The following is a 22,077-nucleotide window of genomic DNA, read 5'->3' on the forward strand; positions in this document are numbered from 1 at the left end:
CACTGGGTCGAACTACTATATTTTTATCCTTGCTCAATTTTGTTACCAAATTCTCATAGTCCTTGGTTTGTTCATTATTTTTGTAGCGACCCTTGCTTATGCGCTTCTGCAATTCCTTTAGGTCGTTGGTTACATTTTCGTGAAAGATATCTATTCCGTCTCGAGGTAGTATGGGGCAAAATGTGGATGGAGGTTTCAGCTTTGTTAACCCCGTTTCCCTCTCTCTCTGGTTATTTTTTGTTGTTGTTCCACCAAATATATTTGTCATGGGCGGTTGTGCTTCTTCGCCCCTCTTATTCCATAACTCATCCAACTCCTGTGTGAGGGTGCCTTGTTCCTCATCCTGAGCGGTTCCCCCTTCCGTTTTCTTTTGCTTATGGTATTTTTTAAGCTTCAGTTTTCTCACCGCTTTGTATACATCAGTTCGCGTTTTAGCATAATCGAGGTTTGATCTAGGGGCAAACGATAATCCAAGCTGTAAGATTTTTTCCTCCTTTTGTGTTAGTTCCATTTTGGTTAAGTTGATTATTGTGTTGTTTTGTGGGGTTACTGTTTCTTGTTCCATTTCCCCCGGCCTTTCCACGCAGTTTGATTTGAATTTCCTCCGCTGCCTTGCCCTCCTCCTCTTCCTCGCGATGTAGTTCTTCCTCCTTCGTTGTAATTTTTTCGCGTCCCAAGTCTTAGTGATTGCAGTCTGTTTTGGCATAAAAAAACAATTTCTTCACCAGGGGAAGGTCTTTTCTTTTGCGTTTCCCCGTTTGCCTCTCTTTGTTCTGACTCCGATCCGCTCCCACCTTCGGAGCTGAAATCTGACATTGTTGAGTCAGTTTGGTCTTTTCGTGTTTTTGCTTGAGGTGCCTTGGTTTGTTTATTTGCCTGATTTTTACCTGATAACGCACTACGTAAGGAGTCATATCGTTTCGAAAATGTGAAAATTTGTCCTAATTCGTAGTCCTTACGATCTCTTTGGAACTTGTAGGTTTTGCGGTCTATTATTTTCTCCTCCTCTTTTTTCAACCTGGTTTTCATTTCTTTTAGTAGTTTCTCCTTTTCATCTTCCGGACCCATTCCCTCAAGTTCATCGTAAATGCTGGATATCTCCTCTAATAGGCGTGCTCTGTCGATATCAGCATACTTTATCAGGACGAGGACCTGTTGTCTCGATGCTTCAAGGTTTATTTCGGCCCACTCCTTCATTAGGTCCGGGTTCGGATTCTCGTAGCTGGGAGCTGTTAGTATGCGTAAACCACGCGGTATCCTTCTAACTTCAATGTATCTTTGTAGGGATTTTGACTCCCACCATTTGCTTTGTTCCTGGCGGGATTTCTTTTCTAGTATTTTTATTTTATCCATTAGGGATACGTTTTTGGAGCTACTGGCAGCTTCTTCTTGTATCCCGGTAGTCGATGTTGCAGATTGACTATCCGAGAACATTGTGCTCGCCCTCGCTTCCCGCTCTCTTACGCTGTCGGCAGACATTCTCTTATGCTGATAGTAATCTGTGCGGGCGTCACGTTACACTGTGGGTGTTTAGATTTCAAACACAGGTAACCCCGCGCATCCGTTCCTTCCTCCCGCCAGTACCTTGATTGTTCTGTCGCGTAGTCCTCTGTCCTTACTCCTGGACTCGTGCACCTTCTCCCAGTGCCGCTTTCTGGGGGGACTGGACTTACGTCTCCACTCTCCGTACTCTGGGGGGGTCCGACGCTAATCTCCCTTTTCGGAAGCCGCAAACAAAGTCCGAGGAAACCCCAGACCGGATATCACTTCGCGTCGACCTATCGGCTTTTCCCTCTCAAGCCGATTTTCGGAAGGGGTCCGTGTTGAGCCGTGTGATATCGTAACGGCTGCACATATGCACAAACCTCCGTTCTCCTGCTGCAATCACACTTGATACTGATCGCGCTGGAAACAGACACGGACCACAAATTGGATGCTGGTTGTTATCGTTTATTCAGCTGTCGCCATAAAGTTTCGGCACAAAGCCTTGATCACATGACAGCGTAACCATTTTTTTCTAGCGTATTTAAAGTGCACAGTGCTTATTGGTGATTGGTTCATTTGAATTTGTCAACCTTTGGGTAAACACAATTGGTGTACTCGCACATTACATATATATATATATACGTATATATATGTATTAATTTGTCTACTTAAACATATAATAAAGTTTTCATTAGTAATGTCTTTTAATTATAACATAGTTATAAATTATAATGAATAACTATATATATATATATATATATATATATATATATATATATATATATATATATATATATATATATATATATATAGTTAATTATAACATATTATTTAATACAGTAAATGTAATTAAAAAATACTTTTTACATTAAATTCAAAATAATGAAATGATACGTAAAAAAGTAGGCTTTTTAATTTTTTTTATTGATGTTTATTTTTTGCAAATAATTTTGTAATCAACATTGTTTTTTATTAAATGCATATAATACACATCAAGACATATAGAGAAAAAATATTTCATATTTATTTGAGAGACACAAAATATGTTGTACATATGTATATTTTGACATGTAATTATTATGTAAACAAATGTTTTTAACATTGGTACATTTTTTAATACAGTTATGTAAACTTTGAAAAAATCAAATAATATAGTTTTCATTGGTTTAGAAACATTTGAGTAACAAAGAAATATTAATAACAGTTCTTCACTTTAGTCTTGTATTCTGAACATTTATTTGGTTACATATACTGTTAAATTTTAATGATAAAACTGTTTTCACAATTTTTTATACATTTTCATGTTTTCGCAATTTTTTTTAATACATTTTCATTTTCATAGTTTGTAACATTCTTTAAACAAATATTAATTCATTTACATTAATATTATTAATATATAAAATATTAATATACATTTTTACATGGTTTAATATTGATAATTGTTTTTATAATGTTGAAATGTTTTAAACATTTAATAGATTAATTATGTGTTTGTAAACAACGTTGTATATAACTTGTTCATATTTGGAATTATAATAATACTTACTGTATGTTTAATAATATTTATTATTATAAGTTTACAATGCTGGAAACAATGGAAAATAAATTTAAACATACAAGTTGTAAATTGTTGTTTTTTAATTAAACATTTTACTAATTTATTTACAATGTAATAAAATGGTTTTATTTGTTTGCTACTTGTAGTTTTTTAACTGCTAACGTTTGCTTTGGGTTATTTCAGAGGGGACAAGCTCAAGGTTGGGGGCTGCGTCGCCTCGAGGAAGGTGAGAATAATTTTCTTTATTTTAACTATACTTTTAATTTATTTTGAAGGTAGTTAGTTTGTACTTATTGTGTGTTAGGTTTTTGGAGTTGTGGTGTTTTTTTGTGTGTAAGTTAACTTTTAGCGATGTATGTACCGTTATTTTTTTAGACCAAGTTTAGAAAAGTTATCGAATGTACAATGTTTATAATACTATTATAATGTTTATTATCTGTATATTTTTGTGGGTGGGAATGTTTGTGTTTTTTTACAGGTTTTGGTCGTGAAAAGTGGAGGTTATGAGAAGATTGCGTTTCTTTTTTATTAAGGAAGTGTAAATGGGGCCGATTCACAGAACTAATCTGAGACAAAATCCTAAACTTACTACTTTTGGTATTCACAGAAGGCATTAAGTAGTAGTAAAGTTAGTATTTTGTCTTAAATTAGGATTTTGTCTTAACAAAATTTAACACAAAATACTTATTAAGACAAAATCCTAACTTAAGACAAAATACTAACTCAAGTCAAAATCCTAACTTAAGACTATATCCTAACTTAAGACAAAATACTAGCCTAGGACAAAATACTAAATTAAGACAAAATACTACATTTATTTTTACTAAATTCCTTCTGTGAATACCAAATGTTGTAAGTTTAGAATTTTGTCTCAAATAACTTCTGTGAATCGGCCCCTACTAGTTTAAGTAACAATAATTATTTAACACTTTCTCAATTTTTATGGTTTTCATGGAATGTTTCGTTTTTAAAACAGTTTTTCGGGTTTTTTGTGGTGTGTCGTTTTTGGACTTACGGACGGAGGATTACTTTTAGAACAGTTGATTTTTTTTCCATTTTTGGGGGGTGAATGCAATCAATTCGGCTATTTGTGCAGACTTGACTCCAGGCAAATAAGATGCTTCAATTGGACCTCCCAATGTACACACAGCATAGGCAGCACCTAGACCTCCTTCCTCATGTCTCATACAGGAGCCATCTACAAACAGCTCATATTCAGGATTAATTAATGGCTCTTCTCTTATGTCTGTACATGGTTTTGTACTATATTCAGTTGAAACGATACAATCATGTTCAATTTCTTCCTTCACTTCTGCAAACTGTGAATTAGGTAGCAGTGTTGCTGGGTTCAGAATATTACACCTAGCAATAGTTACATTTCCTGCACCTACAAGGATTCTCTCATAATTAGTAAGCCGACTAGGTGTTAGAAACTGGGTCTTGGTCTTGGTTAACAGGATCACAACTGTATGTGGAACATACACAGTTACAGGATGACCCATAATAACGGACGCACCCTGTTCTAGGCTCATGCAGGTTGCAGCTACTGCTTTCAGACATCCGGGCAATGCAGATGCCACAGGGTCTAATGTGGAAGAAAAATATGCCACAGGACGTCTCATCAGACCGTGAGTTTGAGTCAGAACTGAAAGTGCACAATTATCTCATGTGTCACAGACAAGTGCAAAATCTTTTGAATAGTCAGGCATCCTTAATGCTGGAGCTGTACACAGGCATTCTCGTAATTTCAGGAAAGCAGTCATGCTTTCGTCATCCGATTCTACTGGGTCTTTCGCTCTTTTCTTTGTCATTTGTATTAATGGCTTTGCTAGAACTGCAAATCCCACAATCCATTGCCTTCAGTTTCCGACAACTGCAAGAAACATTCCGATCTATTTCTGAGTTTGAGGCAAATTCATGTTTTGATTATTCTGATTCTTTCTGAAGTAACCCTTCTGACACCTCTTTCTATCTGGTGCCCCAGATATTTCACTGACGTGGTTCAGAATTGTAATTTCTCAGGTGACACTATATGTCCTCATTCACCTAAATGATTCAGTAAAGCAATGGTATCAACAACACAGTCTTTTCGAGTTTTAGACGCCACCAGTAGGTCGTCTATATACTGGACCAGTACTGACTGTCCAGGCAGCACCAAAGACTCAAGGCACTTTTTCAGAATCTGATTAAAAATCGATGGACTCTCTGTGTACCCTTGAGGAATTCGATTCCAGACGTAAACATGACTGTCGAATTCAAATGAGAAAATAAATTTGCTATCTGGATGCAATTGAATCGAGAAAAATGTGTGACATAAGTCTATTACAATAAACCATCCAGCCTCCCACGGTATCTGATACAGAATTACTGCAGGATTTGGCACGACTGGACAGCATGGGACAAAAATCTTATTATTCTTGCGAAGGTCTTGTACGACCCTGCACTTGTTACTCGGTTTCTTTATCCCAATTATGGGCGAATTACATGGACTACTCATTATTTCTTGTAAAATGCCTGCTTCAACCAAACGTTTTATTTCTGCTACAACACCTGCTTTTATCTCTGGGCTCATTTTGTACTGTTGAGTATTTGGGTGAACTACACCTTCCTTTACTGTCACTTTTATTGGATCAACATTTGCCATTAACCCTACATCTTTCGAAGTAAAATCCCATACATTAGGACTTACACTCTGTTGAAATTCTTCTGGTAAGTCTTCTATAGTTAACTTTTCAGTCTCTGTTTCTTGTTTTGCTAACATCAGTCTTCGTCTGGGGTTTGAATTTCAACACCGCTTGGGGTGCAGAAAATAGTGCAATTCATTTTACACAACAAGTCTCATCCCAACAAGTTTACTGGGCTTCAATCAAATACAAAAAATATGCACATTTCTTTAAAATTGCCTATTCTAACTTCCATTGGTTCTGTAACTGGGGTACTAATATGTTTATTAGAAACGCCCACTACTTGGATTGCTTCTCCCAAGAGGGGTAGGTTTGGAACGTCTGCTGTTCTCACAGTAGAACGGGTAGCACCAGTATCCAATAGAAAGTTACATCATTTCCTTCAACCTTTCCTTCAATGTATGGACCTGACTGATCTACTGGCAAGGAGGTGCCAAGCACGCACTCCTCGTCCTCCCCTCTCAGGCACTGTCAATAGGTGTCTTCACTGAAAAACGTATCACTCAAAAGAAATTGTGAGGTTGCTGTATCTCTCCTTTCACTTCCCTCCCAATTTGTGGTATCCACACTCTGTTGTGCTTTGCTCCTGTAATTTGGCATAGGTGCAAGGGGTAACTGGTTTTGTATTACCTGCTGCAGTGACTTCCATGGCACCTCATTCTGCGTCTGTGGATTCAAATCATTATTTTGCACATTACCATTTTGCACAGCCTTACACTCGTTCTTCCAGTGCCCCAACTTGCCACACCCATGACAAGGGAACTTTTTCTTTGCTTCCTCTCGAATTTTCCCCTTGGCTTTCCTACATTACCATCACCCTGATTCTGGTCATTATTTATTTGGCTTAAGTGAAGCTCTTGTTGCTCTGCTAATTTTACGTGTGCCCACATTACTTTTTCTTTTAACTCTTTACGTTTATTATTGAGCACATCTTCGTAATATTTAGCATATTTAAGGATTTCATCAATCGGCTTGGTCTGCCAACAAATGTTATGGTCCTTAATCCATTGTGAAATTTCTGGCCTTAATCCTGATACAAATGGATAAATGAAATGCGTCATGTTCTTCATATCAATGTTGTCCAAACCAGTATACTGTTTAAACACTTGTAATAATCGTTCATAGTATGCATGCACCGATTCATCTTTATTCTGCGTGGTTCTATCTATTCTAGTCCATTCTGTCTCTTTTTCAGGCACCTTCCCTTTGAGGTAGAGTATTACCTGGTTGTACTTCTATAACTTCTTCGGAAGGGGCCCCTGTCTTTGGGTCTCTAGGGTACTCGTCACTAGGCCCATCAACAGCAATTTTACATTCAGTCCACAAATCTACATGAACCACAATGTCAAATAATCCATATATATCTTTTAAAAGACATTTTGAAACTTTCACAAATCTCTCGACTTGTCTGTACCATTCTACAGGTTTCTCACGAAGTTTTGGGAAAACATTTGTAAATGATAAAATATCCTGTCAGGACCATGGGACACGTACATAACTTCCACCTGGTACCTCTCTCATAGGACATCATTTTTCCACTTTTTCTGTCTCTTTTAATACATATTCAGAAGCAAGTTGTTTTGATCCGGCCGCGGAAGAGTAGAGTCTAGGTGGACAGGCGGGGAGTTGTCAGCCATATAATGCTGACGTGAAGGTTTTCCCCCACCGCGTGTCCAGGAAACGGGTAACAGGATAAACCTAATCCTGAGGTGAAGGCTTCCCTTTCCTTGTGCTTAGGAAGCCAGTTGGAATGTAAACCGAATTCCTTAACCCTCAGAGATAAGAGGGTGTGCACCTGAGTTTTCCAGTGCAGCGATTCCAAGTTGGTAAACGCTCAATAGAAAATATTTTTCCTCCTAGTTTGAGTAGGTTCCTTAGGGTGTGCCTCCATCTAGGTGAGAATAAACTATTGGTCCTGAGGAATGCCGAGTCGAATACGACTCATAAGCTGAAACATGTCAACCGTTTTTTAGGACATTGGGTTCAAATTTACATAACCCTCAAGTGTCCGATTTTTTCACTTTGTTTTTAACTGACTTCGAATCACCCCTCTATTAAAAGTTTTGGTTGAGAGAGTGGTCTATACTCATTTTAATTTGCACTTAATGTTCTGCATCATTGCACATACTAAAAACTGGAACCCGATGAGGACAATTGGCTACCTACCCTGTGTGGGTGCCTGAGGGTTCCTTTTTCCTCACTGTGAATACACAACCTTGATTTTGACACAGTCAATGTTTGTTTAGTACACTTACTGGTGGTGGTGGTGATGATAGGTTGTCTCACTCCTTCTACATTTTTGTGTTCTATTTGTATTATAGTTGGAGATACTCTCTAGTTGTTTTTGATAAATTATTCTAAGGGGTGTCAGAGTGATCTGATTTTCCCTTTCTCTCTTGTTGTTCGAGTATTTCTATCTATTCTAGACAATCTGTCTCTTTTGCAGGCACCTTCCCTTTTAGGTAGAGTATTGCCTGGTTGTACTTCTTCATAACTTCTTCGGAAGGGGCCCGTGTCTTTGGGTCTCTAGGGTACTCGCCACTAGGCCAATCAACAGCAATTTTACATTCAGTCCACAAATCTACAAGAACCACTATGTCAAATAATCCATCTAAATCTTTTAAAAGACATTTTGAAACTTTCACAAATCTCTCGACTTGTCTGTACCATTCTACAGGTTTCTCCCGAAGTTTTGGGATATCATTTGTAAATAATAAAATATCCTGTCAGGACCATGGGACCTGTACATAACCTCCACCTGGTACCTCTCTCATAGGACATCATTTTCCCACTTTTTCTGTCTCTTTTAATACATATTCAGAAGCAAGTTGTTTTGATCGAACCACTTCCTTTTTCTTTGCCCATCTAGTTTTTCATTTTTCTAATTCACCCCATTTCTGCAATAATGTCATTAGCTCCTTGATTTGTACCTTTTTACCTGACACATTCATGTTTTCTAGATCTTTGTCAGAAAATTCAATGCAATATGGTTTCTGTAATACTTTAGATTTGCCAATGTCAATTCCAATGCTAGCTGTTGTGTCCATTAATTTAGCATGAAACACTTTTGTGTTTCTAATAATGCTTTTACATATAAATAATAATTAATCTTCACTGAATGTATTTAATCTGTCCAATCCCACATTTCCAGCCATCATTTTCTCTAATTCAAATCTTAATTTAAATATATCCATAGCTTTGGCTGTGACTTTGGTTTCTCTATTTCTCGTGTCCATCTCTCTATTTCTTCTGGGGTTACTACTGTGGTACTTCTCGTACCTGAGGATGTCTCCATTTGTACTTCTCTCGAATTTAGAGGAGTGTTTTTTCTGTTCGAGCTACTCCCTGGTTCTCTTATTGGCAAATCCATCAAGGATATTACTGACTCACATTCACTTGCCTGATCGTCTATTATTAAGGGTTCTATTCTTGGCTGTAGTACAGTGTAGTCAAAACTGGAGTTTTAGGACTAGTTGTTTGTCTCCGTACAAAGGAACAACTGGGCCAATAGTTACTGGAATTGTCAGGGCTTCGGGACTTGTATTCAATTGGGAAATTTTCTGAATCAACTCACTTCTCTGTTTATTTAATGCTTCTCTTTCCCTGTCTTGTAATACCTTTTCTAATGAAGTGTCATGTATCACTTTCGGAACCAAAGGCGGTTTCAGAAAGGGAGCATTTGGTTTTACTGTACTTGGTTCCTCATTATAAGGGGGTGGATTTTTCATTAATAAATCCTCCAAATAGTCATCATCTGACTCACCACTAGTCATTAAATGTTTTGTTTTCTCAGTCCTTTTACTTCCAGTAGGCTCTTCTAAAGTTAATACAGGATATAGTCATTCCACTAACATGGACTTTCTCCATTGTTTCATTATTTTTTCTCTTGTATCTTTTGGAAATTGAGGATGAAATCTACTCCAATAACCATTACTTCTAGGTCTATCTCGTTGAAAAGCCTCAGTTTCGCATTTCTCCAATGCCTCGTACTGTGTTAACCTTGGTCTAGGATCTAATTCATTCATGCGAGTTCTCAGAGTATGCAAAATCCTGCCATTAAGCGTACCATTTTCTGGAAATGCTAAAACACCATCATCTTTTGTGTACTCCATCCAGTTTTCTAACCACACACAAGTGTGATAGCCCCTTTCTAACATCATGTATGATGCGGAAGTATTTGCAGGTGGAATAATAATCCCTTCTCTTGTTATAATTACTTTATCTTTTTTGAAATATTTCTTTATTCTTTTAATAAATGACATTTTTCTCTTTTCTCCGTACATTTTAAAGGGTCTTCCTCTTATTTGCTGTTCTCTTGCAAACCCTAAATATTTCCTATCAGGTCTGTTTCTGTCAATTGGACCTATATGCCACATATTTTTACCGGATTTTGAAATTTTCTGTTACACTCAATTGTTTACCTCAAGTGCTTCCAATTCCAGTGCGTTTCTTATTTTTCTTTAACCAATCAACAATGTCGTTTCAAATACCAATAGCCAATGATTATGCGGCTTTTCTCATGAGACTGGTTCTCCTGCTCTTGTGCTCACCCCTCCTTTACAATTATTACCTCAGCTACACACCCTCTGTCTTAACCAATACCTGCGCGGCTCTGAGTGACGTCAGCGCAGTTCCGCGATGACTCCCTACTTTGCAAGGTAATACTAAAACTTAATTTCTTTTACTTCTATTGCAGAATTTTATTGTTTAACAATGTAAAAACATTTGCCACTGTACCTGAGTGATTAATTCAAAGGAAAGTTACATTTCATTCACTACGAGTAAATCCCTTCCGCTTACTCTTTATATACTACGAATAGATCCCTTCCATCTACCCTTCACTCAAGCATCAGAGAACCTGCTACTCCTTCAGACTTATCCACTCTGGGCTATACTAAGGCCAAAGTTTCACCAGCGAACCCCTTTGCCCTCAATCAAGCTCAGACAAACCTGCTACTCCTGTGTGACCCTTTCTAGGTGATATCACACAAAAAAGTTTTGCTAGCGAACTCTTTGCTATCATTTATTCACACACTCACACAGAAAAACCCTAAATAGTGCTTCTGGTTCTACCTAACCATGCACTAATTTCCTCTAGGTAAGTGACCTCACTGCAGTGTGGCTTCCATTTACCACCTGCTATTCTGCCCCCGGGGATTCCAGACAAAACATATAACAGGTACAAACAATTTTTGGTTAATACAATAAATTCAAATTAGCATCAATATAATCAATGTGAAAACAGATTTGATCGACCAATAATCAATAATCAATACATAACTATTACTATCTATCCTAACTAAACCCTAACCATCATGCTCCTACCAAAAGAATATACTGATAGAGCACGCAGGTCACCCGACTATAATTTACCATACTCACCTGGGCCCATAATCAATAACCTATAACTTAACCAGGTAACCTTCGCTCTACTACCAGACTATTTTATTTACTAGGTCCTATACCATTGACTTACCAATCCTTGTTGCTGGTACCCGTAAACTATTGGGTCAGGGAGTTAGCATAATAGGAAAAAAATTGCATTTGCACTCATATAATACCCACAGACTCTGGAAGTTTAAACTCTATCTAAATGTGTTAAATGATCATGATCCAAAAATTAAACACCAAATGTGTCTCAATAATGAAAATCAGAATTAACTCCTTCCATGATCGTGACGGAACCGCTCCGTCACGAGCATCGGTTGAGCTGTGCTCATGACGGTGCGGTTCCGCCATGGCCCGCTCGGCGCGCCAGCGCGGCGCGATTTCCGCGCCTGCGCTGGACGTTCCATTGAGCGGGCGGGGCCATGACGGAACCGCTCCGTCATGAGCATGTGAGCGCCGCTCGCCCCCCCCCCCCCCCCCGTCCCCCCTAGCGCTGCAGCGGAATTGCCGCAGTAGCGAAGGGGTTAATGTATAACTATGCAAAAGATATATTATACTAAACATTTAGCAATATGTGAAGGTAAGAATAGGAAACATGCTATGTAATCACAACGATTTGAGCATTTATCAAAGGGAAGGTAAGAAAAGGAACATTTATATATATATATAATCAAAGCTTCACGTTATGGAGGGTAAAGAGTAGGAACAAAAATACAATGACAAACCCACACAGATTTATATTTACCTAGAATGGCGTGAAGACAAACCCTGGCCACGGGTCAGTTAAGGACAGAAATCCCCAAAAGTTGCAGTTGCCAGTAGGCCAGCAGGTGCAGATCAGAATCAGGACAGGGAAAACCAGATTTGGATCAGGACAGGACCACCAAAGGTTAAGACCGGCACCCGCAATTCAGTTGCAATGCCTGCGCTACTCCCTCTCTGCAGCTAACAGCCAGAACCCTGATTGGGTTATCGAATTCACCGACAAAGTGCTTCTCCAGCACCCCAGCTTCCCTGATCCCGATTGGGTCAGCGAATCTTCTGACAGAGTGCTTTGCAGCAGCTCTGCTCTTGATCACCTATTGAGTGCGTTGGGTCAGTGACAGGTCAGCTATTAGGACAAGTCGGACAAATGAACTAGCTAAGCCTACCCTAGTTATACTATTATCAGGTCAGTGTACCACCCCTCAATTTTACAAGTGTAAGGATCCCCAATTTTGATTGGACAAGGAATGAGGAGAGGTCATCACACCATAGCAAAAGAAACTTTCTGCATCTCATATTTAAATTAACGTTCCCGCCCATCATTTTATTTTTCTCATGACATCTTTATTCCACCCGACAATGAATGTTCTATTAGTAAATACATTGTAATAACTTTGTATAATATAGCTTCCTCTGACAGAGGTAAAGGGTTAGCTTCTCACGATTTTCACAGTTCCTTCAGATGTTGGTAGTGGTTCAATGCCATAGCTTGTAGACGTGGGAGAATTTCAGCACTTGTGCAGTGTGGGTTTTCAAGATGGAGTTACAGCACATCCCAGGCCGAAAATACGATACATGCAGGAATAGAAAAGAAACAATTTTAGAACAGAGAAATAAATGAATGCACTGTATACCACTTGTCTCTACTTTATTCCCATTATTTTATTTGAACTATTGCATTAGAAATTTGGCAGAATGAACATCTTAGCAAAAGCAGCAGTGCAAGCTTCATGCATGCGGTTATACAAAGAAGCGAAAGTTTCCCTTGAAGCGAAAGATACATTATGTCACATGAGTATCACAGACGCATGCGCAGTAGAAAATCCCACGTAGCAGCAGCCTTTTTAGTGCAAGCAGATTATCGTTAGTAGAAACACATATGCAAGCTTCTTCTGGATACCCAAATCTTTATGTGAAATGCGATGTTAATAAAACAAACATGTTGATTAATAAAGTAACGTTATGTCGAGAGGGCTGATAACAAGCAAGTCAAATTACATGCGAATTCTTGCTCCATCAATATCTATTGATTGTTGTTATGATTTGCATTTTACATTTTGATTATTTGTTTTTCTTTATTTGCTGTATTATTGGTTTGTATAGTGTTTTTCATTTTCCAATATAAAATGGGGGGTGTGTAGTATGTAAGTAATATTCATATTTGATGACTGTAAGAAATGGGGGTTACCCAAATCTCCAAGGGGGTAGCATGGCATCAAGCGGGCAGGCCAAACTTCGAAGACATGTGAAGCCTTCACGCAGTATCCACAGACGACACACCAACCACACTACAAAAGAGTCACAACACCACCTTTGGTTGGAAAAGAATAAATTTAGTAACATCTCCAACCTGCAAGGTAAAAAGGAACAAAATAGTGGTAATCACAACAGGGCGCCAACTGGCGCCAGAGCCAAGTACATCAGGGGGAATTATCTACATGGGACAAAAGGGTTGAGTCCATAGTCCATAGCTGAAAGGAAAAAGGATGGTTAACTAAACACTGGACCTGGGGCCAATCTGGCGGGGCCAACTCAGGATCTCATCCTCGGGGGTAGGCTGTAATTGCAAAATCTATCATTATGCATAAATACACCTCATGCGTTATAACGCCAATCCCCACCCCTGTAAGGGAAGAACCACAGAGCATCACAGCACATACTAGACAGGAGCACCTGTAAGAAATCAGTACGGCAGGCTCATTAACAAGGGGCATAAACAGGGGCCTGGAATAACTCATCAGGCCAGCATAGGGGCACACCTGCAATAAAAGGGCATTTATTTTTTAGTTATTTATTTACGTAATTTTTATAGCGCAACAAATACCCTGGGGTGTCTCGGCGCTGTGGAGCTACTGGGGTCATTCATCCTCTTACTGGTTAAACAACCATGTTTTTAAGAGCCTGCGGAAGCTCATCAGGTTCGGGGCAGTTTTGATGGCAAGTGGCAAAAGATTCCAAAGTTTTGGGGTAGCCACAAGGAAACGTCTATCACCCCAGGTGGCCGTTCTTGTACGTGGCACAGGGAGGAGACTGGTGTTAGCCGATCTTAATTGCCTTCTGGGAGTATACACCTGAAGAGCTTCAGTCAGGAACCTGGGTCCTATGCCATGTACTGCCTTATATGCAATGCAGAGGGCCTAGAATTTAATGTGGCTCTCAACTCTCAGCCAGTGGAGCTGACAAATGCCAAAAGTGGTGGATTTGCGGCGCGGAATGTTTAGGAGGATCCTGACAGCCGCGTTCTGGATGGATTGCAGCTTTGTTATGACACGCTTCTGGGTGTGAAGAAAGAGAGCGTTTCCATAATCTATTTTGGAGAAGACTAAGGTAGAGACCAGAGTCTTCCCAGCTGAGGGAGGGAGATAAGGCAGCAGCTTCTTAATTTTTTTCAAAATAAAGAATGAAGACGACACAACCTTGTTAGTGTGGAGGTCAAAAGCCAGCTTGCTGTCAAAAATGACTCCCAGATTTCTGGCTTTTTCCACTGGGACAGGTGGATGGCCGAGCTTTTCCGGCCACCAACTAGAGGACCATTCAGGGGAGAGTTTTCCGAAGGTCATAACCTCGGTCTTGTCCGAGTTGAGCCTAAGACAATTCGAGGCCATCCAGGTACTGACCTCAAGCATAGCTCTCTGGAAGTTGGCTGCCACAGTAAGGCCGTCCTTGTGGATACCCAGAACCAGCTGGGTATCATATCATGAAAGCATACCAACACCCATCATGTGTAAAACAACAGTATACCTGTACCTCAATAACCTTAGTGTAGGCATAACATTAGCATATTCTCATTAGCAGGGTAACCAGCCTACAATTCAAACTAGGCACGGAAGCGCACCACACCTTGACAGGTAACATGGAAACGCTGCGTTACCATAGGGCAACCAGCATCCTAATTAGAAATAAATATGGCAAATAACCATTGCAGGACTCAGGGATAAACAAGCCATTAACAAACAGGCTGAGTTACCCAGCCCTTCACTCCGCAGTGCCTAACACCTAGCCAGAGGTTAACTTGTCCCTGTACCAGTCCAGGGGCCTAACTGAGGTCCTTGCCGAGTTCCAGGACTCTCTCTCTGGTGAGTTAGGGTCAACAAGGCCCAACAACAGTCTCCCCAGAGAAGGGGGGCGGGCACCGACCCTGCACCCCGACTCCGGACCTCTTCAGATGCAGGTGCCTGCTGCCAGATGGGGCACCTGTAAATTCAGGGTTGTTCCAGGGGCGGGCACCGAGTTATGCCCCGACTCACCCTCCAACTCCACTACACAAAGCCCCACTCACCGGCCGCTTTTAGGCTGCTGGGTCTGGACTCCTCTTCCACTGGGACGCAGGGCTCCTTTCCAGAGGAGGGGGCAGGCACCGGCAATGTGCCTCGAGGCCCCTCCCTCCTTGTGGCATCACTCGGGCCTCCCCTCCTCTCTCGGGGGCCCAGGGGGGGGGGTCACTGCATCTCTGTGTGGCCCCAACAGGGCTTCCTTCACTGGTTCCCACAGGTCGGGAGGCAGGGCTGGCACCGGCAGTGTACCCCGGCCCCGCCTACCTTACCGGCCCCTCGCGTGGGGCACAGACCGGCGGGGTGGCCTCCCGCTCTGGTCGCTTCTCTCGGGGCTCCCTCCTTGGCACGGAGGCCCCGCAACACCGCGTCGCCTGGGTCCTCCCTCCTACACGGGGACCCAGGGCTTTGGGTCGCTCCTCACGGCCTCCTCAATCCGGGCCGCAGACCGGCGGGGTGGACTCCCGCTCCCGTCGTCCTTCACAGGGCTCCCTCCTGACCATGGGGGCCCTGCACCAAAGCTTCACCCGGGTCCTCCCTCCCTCACGGGGACCCGGGGCTTTTCCTCCGCTTCTTCCTGTCCTCCCGGCCGCCCGGGCAGGCAACCAATCCCTGCGCGGCGTTGGTGGGGGCGGGCCGATGACGCGGCCGGCGCCCCCGTCACGTGACACGAGTGCCACGGCCTCAGGGCCTAGCGCGGCCCCTTTCTCACTTCGGCGGCCCTCTCCTGGTACCCGGGGCCGCCGCAACGATACCCACAGCAGTGGGGGGAATCCCCACGACAGCGCCGGGCCGCGGCGGTGATTTCCGGCGGCAATAAGGGGTAGGCTCCCTTTTAATTAATTCTCGATATAGTGGCAAAAGCCCGCCTCCTCAAACGGCGCTATTCACAGGCTGCCACAGTCTCCTCAGGAAACAGCGTTTTCCACAACGCTCTACTCCTCAAACCACGGTGCTATTCACAGTGCACTGCTCCTGGCACGCACACAGCAGTTCTGGGGCAGATTAGCGCTTCCAAATTATAGCGCTTCCTAGGGGGAGCACAGCAGGCCCTCAGAACAAAGCGCTTTTCTTCCCGCTGGGTAGGCAGTCCAGGGCTTCTAAGGTAACGCAGCTCCTCCCAGTCCAGCGCTTAAGGGCAATGCAGTAGCAGCACTTCCAAAGGGGCCACAGCTTCCTGGGGGCACCAACCTCCCCAAACAGCGTCTGACAGGCGCACCTCACGGAGGGGGGGGGGCAAACAGTTCCACAGCCAGCGCCAGGGGCACACTCCTCACCTCCTGGGGGGTTCAAACCCACAGCATTCCTCCTCTTCTGGGCACCTCTTTCCCTCAGCGCTGGCGTAGTTCAAGGTCCCACAGCGTCAGGGACCTAGGTAGGGTCCTCCCTTGTCAGGGGCCCATGGGGACAGCAGAGGGGGGGTTTATAGGGGTGCAGGGCCCAGCTCACAGGCCCATGTGGCGGTAGCACCTCACAGCAGGTCCCCTCTCTTCCTTGTCCCAGCGCTGACTGACTTTCTGGTGGCACTTCTCCCTTCTTATACCCTCCTCCCTCACAGAGCCAGCACCTTCCGGAATGTTGGGGAAAACTGGTTCACACTGGCTCAAGGGGAGGGGTTGAGCACCCTGGGTGCCAGGCTTCCCTCCAAAAGCTAGGGGTGGCTGGGTATTAATAACTAGACCGCCAACCTAACGCCGTCAGGTGGCAAAACCCAGGGCCATGGCATCCATTTTAAAATCACAGTACATTTCAGTCAGGTGCATTTTTAACATGGGGGAATATTTTCGGCACACCATCTAACCACATTTAATTTTACAACAGGGCAACTCTTACCACACATGGTCCTTATATGTTTAATACCATGGGGGAGACATTCAAATTAGGGGGGCAAAAAGAGAAAAATTTGGGGGAAAGGGCCAAGTCCAACAATGACACTATATCTTTAAAGAATGTTTTATGTGTTAAGTTCTTATTCTCATTTGATGTGTTCTGGAATGGTTACGTTCCGTGGAATATTGCCTCAGACCTCGACATGTGTAGTCGTGGGTTTTCTCTCTCCTTCTCAAATAAAACCCCTAACTTTAATTTACAATATGCTAATTGGATCTCTAGTTCATTTTCTTAAATTTAACTAAGAGATCCATTACTACATTGTGCTTCTCCAGACGCTCTTAAAATATACTGCCCACCAGTATGGATGACATGTGATTCCTACATCTTGTAATATTCATTGGCTTATGTGACATTCCCTGTAGACTGATTTACATATTAGCCTGATCGTTTGTCTCTGTATAATGTGTGTGATGTAAAGTACTGTGACACCCTACAATAATATGAGTAGAGATATACAACAAATGAAATGCATAAGAGAGAGTGGCTACGGAGAGATGAGGGGCACTGGAAGAGGGTTTTAGTGAGGAAGTCTGAGGAGGAAGTCAATAGGGTGCTACGGAGAGATGAGGGGCGCTGGTGGACAGTGGCAGTGAGGGAATCTGAGGAAGAGATCAATAGCGGGGGCTACAGAGAAATGAGGGGCGCTGGAGGAGGGTGGCAGTGAAGGGATCCAAGGAGGAGGTCATGAGGGAGAGCCCGAGAAGTGTCACTTGCCTGATACTCTAACATCAGAAACATTCTCTTTCCATCAAGGGGACATTACATGAAAAAGAAAACTTTTTGAGAGTGAGAACATTTAGAAAGAGATTTGAAAGGAAAATAATGAGCTTTACTGGCCCTTCCTTGTAAGACTTAGGAGAGATAAAGGAGGGCCCTGAAGCAGGCCTGGCTAGACATATAAGTGACAAATCTGGCCCGCCGTGGCCCACCCGAATGCACACTTGGCCCACCCTAATAAAAAGTCCTGGAGCTGGGCCTGCATAAAATTAAGACGTGTGCTTATGTGTTCCTTTGAATTTAATGTGATGTTCTCTGGTGATGTATTAGTCTATACTGCTGTTCCTCATGTACAAAACGTGGCCATGGACCCATACCTGCTGACTGCAGACCTCACTTACTCTTAATGGTTTCTCTTTCCAAGGTCCCCGGATGGAGCAAGTGTGAAAGAAAAAAATACATGTCCCTAAAGTAAACACTGTCAATCAAGAGCTGTATTGATCTATTGATTTTCGGACATTATAAACATCTTGTTTTACAGAATCCACAGTCCTAATTAAGGCATCTGTGAGGTGTTAAATAATCTGTAACACGTTCAATAGTATAGTAGTTTAGCAGACAGGTATCCCTTATTGGCAAAGACTCTGGGGAGCAGGAGTGTCTGTGCTTGCAGAAACCTTCCTTTAAAATGGACCTTTGTGACCAGACAATGAAAAAAACAGGTTTGCCTATGTACAGAAAAATTATTAAAGACCACTACCTCCAATGATAAATTGCCTTGTTGCTGATAACGCAAATACATTGGTGGAACCCTGCTGAGGACCACAATCTGATTCTATATTTTGTGTCTATGACGCTCATACTCTTGCATTGTTGTCTGTTGTCTATGTCTATGTGCGTATCTAGGAGACTGGAGTGTCTGCCAGCAGGGACCGTGCTCAGAAGTGGAGGAAGCGCAGAGGGCTGAGAGCTGCGCAGCGGTGAGGCAGGCTGAAGAGTGACAGACTTCAACTGCTGTGCTCAGACCCCCTCATCTTGCTGCTGCCTCTTTATTCCTGCCCTCACCTTGATCGCCCGGGAGGGGCCGAGGCGACAGCATGAAGGGGGCCGTTGATTTCGAGGAGTGCTTGAAGGACTCTCCCCGTTTCAGAGCCGCTTTGAAGGAGGTTGAAGGTGATGTGACGGGACTGGAAGTGAAACTTGATAAGCTTGTTAAGCTATGTAGTGGCATGATTGATGCAGGCAAGGCCTTTTGGGCTGCTAACAAGCAATTTATGAATGGCATGCGGGACCTGGCACAGTATTCGAGCAAGGATGTGGTGATTGAGTCTAGCTTGACCAAGTTTTCAGACTGCCTCCAAGAAATGATCAATTATCACACAATCCTGTTTGATGAAGCTCAGAGATCCATTCAAACACAGCTCCAGACATTTATTCAGGACGATCTTCCAAAATTCAAAGATGCAAAGAAGCAGTTTGATAAGGTCAGTAAAGAAAAAGAAAACGCTCTAGTTAAACATGCCCAAGTTCAAAGAACAAAACTGCACGAGGTGGAGGAGGCAACAAACATCTTAATCGCAAAAAGAAAGTGCTTCCAGCACATAGCTTTGGACAACGTCCTTCAAATCAATGTTCTTCAGTCAAGGCGGAGGTCTGAAATTTTAAAATCAATGTTGTCCTTCATGAAGGCACATCTCGGCTTCTTCCACCAGGGCTACGATCTCTTCCGTGAACTTGAACCGCACATGGAAGAGCTTGGTTCACAGCTGGATCGGCTTGATGTGCATGCAGCAAAGCAGAAGAGGGACATGGAACAAAAACACTCCACTATTCAGCAGGAGGATTTCACCAACGATGATCTCGGACTTCAATACAATGTTGATACTGCTAATGGCATTGTGGTGGAAGGATATCTCTTTAAAAGGGCCTCTAATGCCTTTAAAGCTTGGAACAGGCGCTGGTTCTCAATACAAAACAACCAACTGGTATATCAGAAAAAAATGAAGGATAACCCCAAAGTGGTTTTTGAAGATTTACGGCTCTGCACAGTTAAACACTTTGAAGACATAGAAAGACGTTTCTGCTTTGAAGTAGTCACACCAACAAAGAGCCGCATGCTACAGGCTGACTCAGAAAAGCTGCACCAGGCATGGATTAAAGCTGTCCAAACCGGCATTGCTGCAGCATATAGAGAAAAGAGTGATGAGACGGAGAAGCTGGATAAGAAATCTCCACCTTCCACAGGAAGTCTGGACTCTGGCAGCAATGTGCAAGAAAAATCAGTTAAAGGTGAAAGTGCCTTACAGCGGATCCAGTGTATCGCTGGAAACTCAGTCTGCTGCGATTGTGGTCTGGCGGATCCGCAATGGGCCAGCATCAACCTTGGAATCATCCTGTGCATTGAGTGTTCTGAGATACACAGGAGCCTTGGTGTGCACATTTCAAAAGTAAGGTCATTAACGTTAGATACATGGGAGCCTGAAGTACTAAAGCTGATGTGTGAACTGGGAAATCAAGTTATTAATCGAATATATGAAGCTAAATTGAAAACCCTTGGAGTAAAGAAGCCAGACAATGAAAGTCCAAGAGTGGAAAAGGAGGCATATATCAGAGCAAAGTACATGGAAAAGAGGTTTGTGAACCAGGACTGCGTTGCTTCACACCCTCCTGATGGACAGGAAAGGCCTTATTCCCAGAGCAAGAACGAAGACCTCAGCAGTTCTGAGAAGTCCCTGGCATCACAGGATCACTTCTCAACATCTGCCAGAAGTTCAGTGAAAAGCAATGCCAGTGTATTGCACTTCAGTTCAGAAGGCATTCGAGAACTTCTTGCCTCTTTTGTATCCTCAAAAAGTTTGCATCAACCAGTCCTAGAAGTCGAGAAGCGAGATTTTTCAGTATTTCAGGATTCGAAAAAGTTTCATCCGGGGCTGTACCTTTATCGAGCTGCGCAGGAGAGAAGCCTTCCTGATATGGCAGAAGCATTGGCACATGGCGCAGATGTTAACTGGGTGAATGCAGAGGACAACAACGCAACACCCCTCATTCAGGCTGTGCATGGGGGCTCTTTGGTCACTTGTGAGTTCCTGCTGCAGAATGGTGCCAATGTTAATCACATGGACCTGCATGGCAGAGGACCCCTGCATCATGCAACTGTTTTAGGGCACACCGGGCAAGTCTGCTTATTTCTGAAGCGTGGGGCAAATCAGCACACCAAAGATGAAGAAGGAAAATGCCCTTTGACTATTGCACTTGAAGCTGCAAATGCTGATATTGTAACCCTGTTGCGAGTGGCAAGAATGAATGAGGAGATGCGGGAATCTGAAGGACTGTATGGACAGCCAGGTGACGAGACCTACCAGGACGTAATCCGTGATTTTTCACACATGGCATCCAATAATCCTGAGAAATTAAACCGTTTCCAGATGTCCGATACACCAAAGTTTTCAAAGATGTAGAGGAGAAAAGTGCACCCTTGTCCTCACCCACACCTGGTGCTTCCTGAGTAAAGTGCCTGGTCCCTGGCTCATTGCCTGACTTGGGAACATTAGTTTAAGAACCGAACAGTCTGGAACCTCCAACAGCATTTGATTGACACCATGAATATAGGGTCCTTTATATACAGAAAGACACCACAGGGCACCAGAAATATGAATACCTCAGCAGCCAGTCTAGCAAAGTGCTCCTTGGTTTAAATATATCAAGTTACCACATGTTCCTACTGTCCATGTATTTCACCTTGTGGTACCTCAGCGGAAGGATACACAGATTTGAAGTCTTCTCATTGTAAATCCTAAGTGAAGCAGATGCCATGCTATGTAGTATATGTCAATTCTGGCGTCTGTTTTCCATGTAAAACACACACCAGTGCATGTTCTAAAATTGTTTATACTGTTATTCTAGACGGCAGCTTTTGAATATCTAATTGTAGTTTTCATGTCCTAGTCAACAATGACTAGCTTGCCATTTCATTTTCTTAGCTTCAATAATAGAGGTATCAGTTTTAAAAGATACATTTGGCACATAGTTAAATGGGCACCATGTAGCATTCTCGTTTATGAATGTATTTACCCATTTTTTAAATTCTTTAATATTG

General features: G+C 42.5%; 1 pseudogene; it reads left to right on the forward strand.

Moving 5' to 3' along the window:
* The first annotated feature begins 19,078 nt into the window (after positions 1 to 19,078).
* Positions 19,079 to 21,439, forward strand: LOC147727545 (arf-GAP with coiled-coil, ANK repeat and PH domain-containing protein 2 pseudogene; annotated as a pseudogene).
* The last annotated feature ends 638 nt before the right edge of the window (positions 21,440 to 22,077 follow it).

This window comes from Lissotriton vulgaris, chromosome 3_1 (genome assembly GCF_964263255.1).
Source record: "Lissotriton vulgaris chromosome 3_1, aLisVul1.2, whole genome shotgun sequence".
Taxonomy (NCBI): domain Eukaryota; kingdom Metazoa; phylum Chordata; class Amphibia; order Caudata; family Salamandridae; genus Lissotriton; species Lissotriton vulgaris.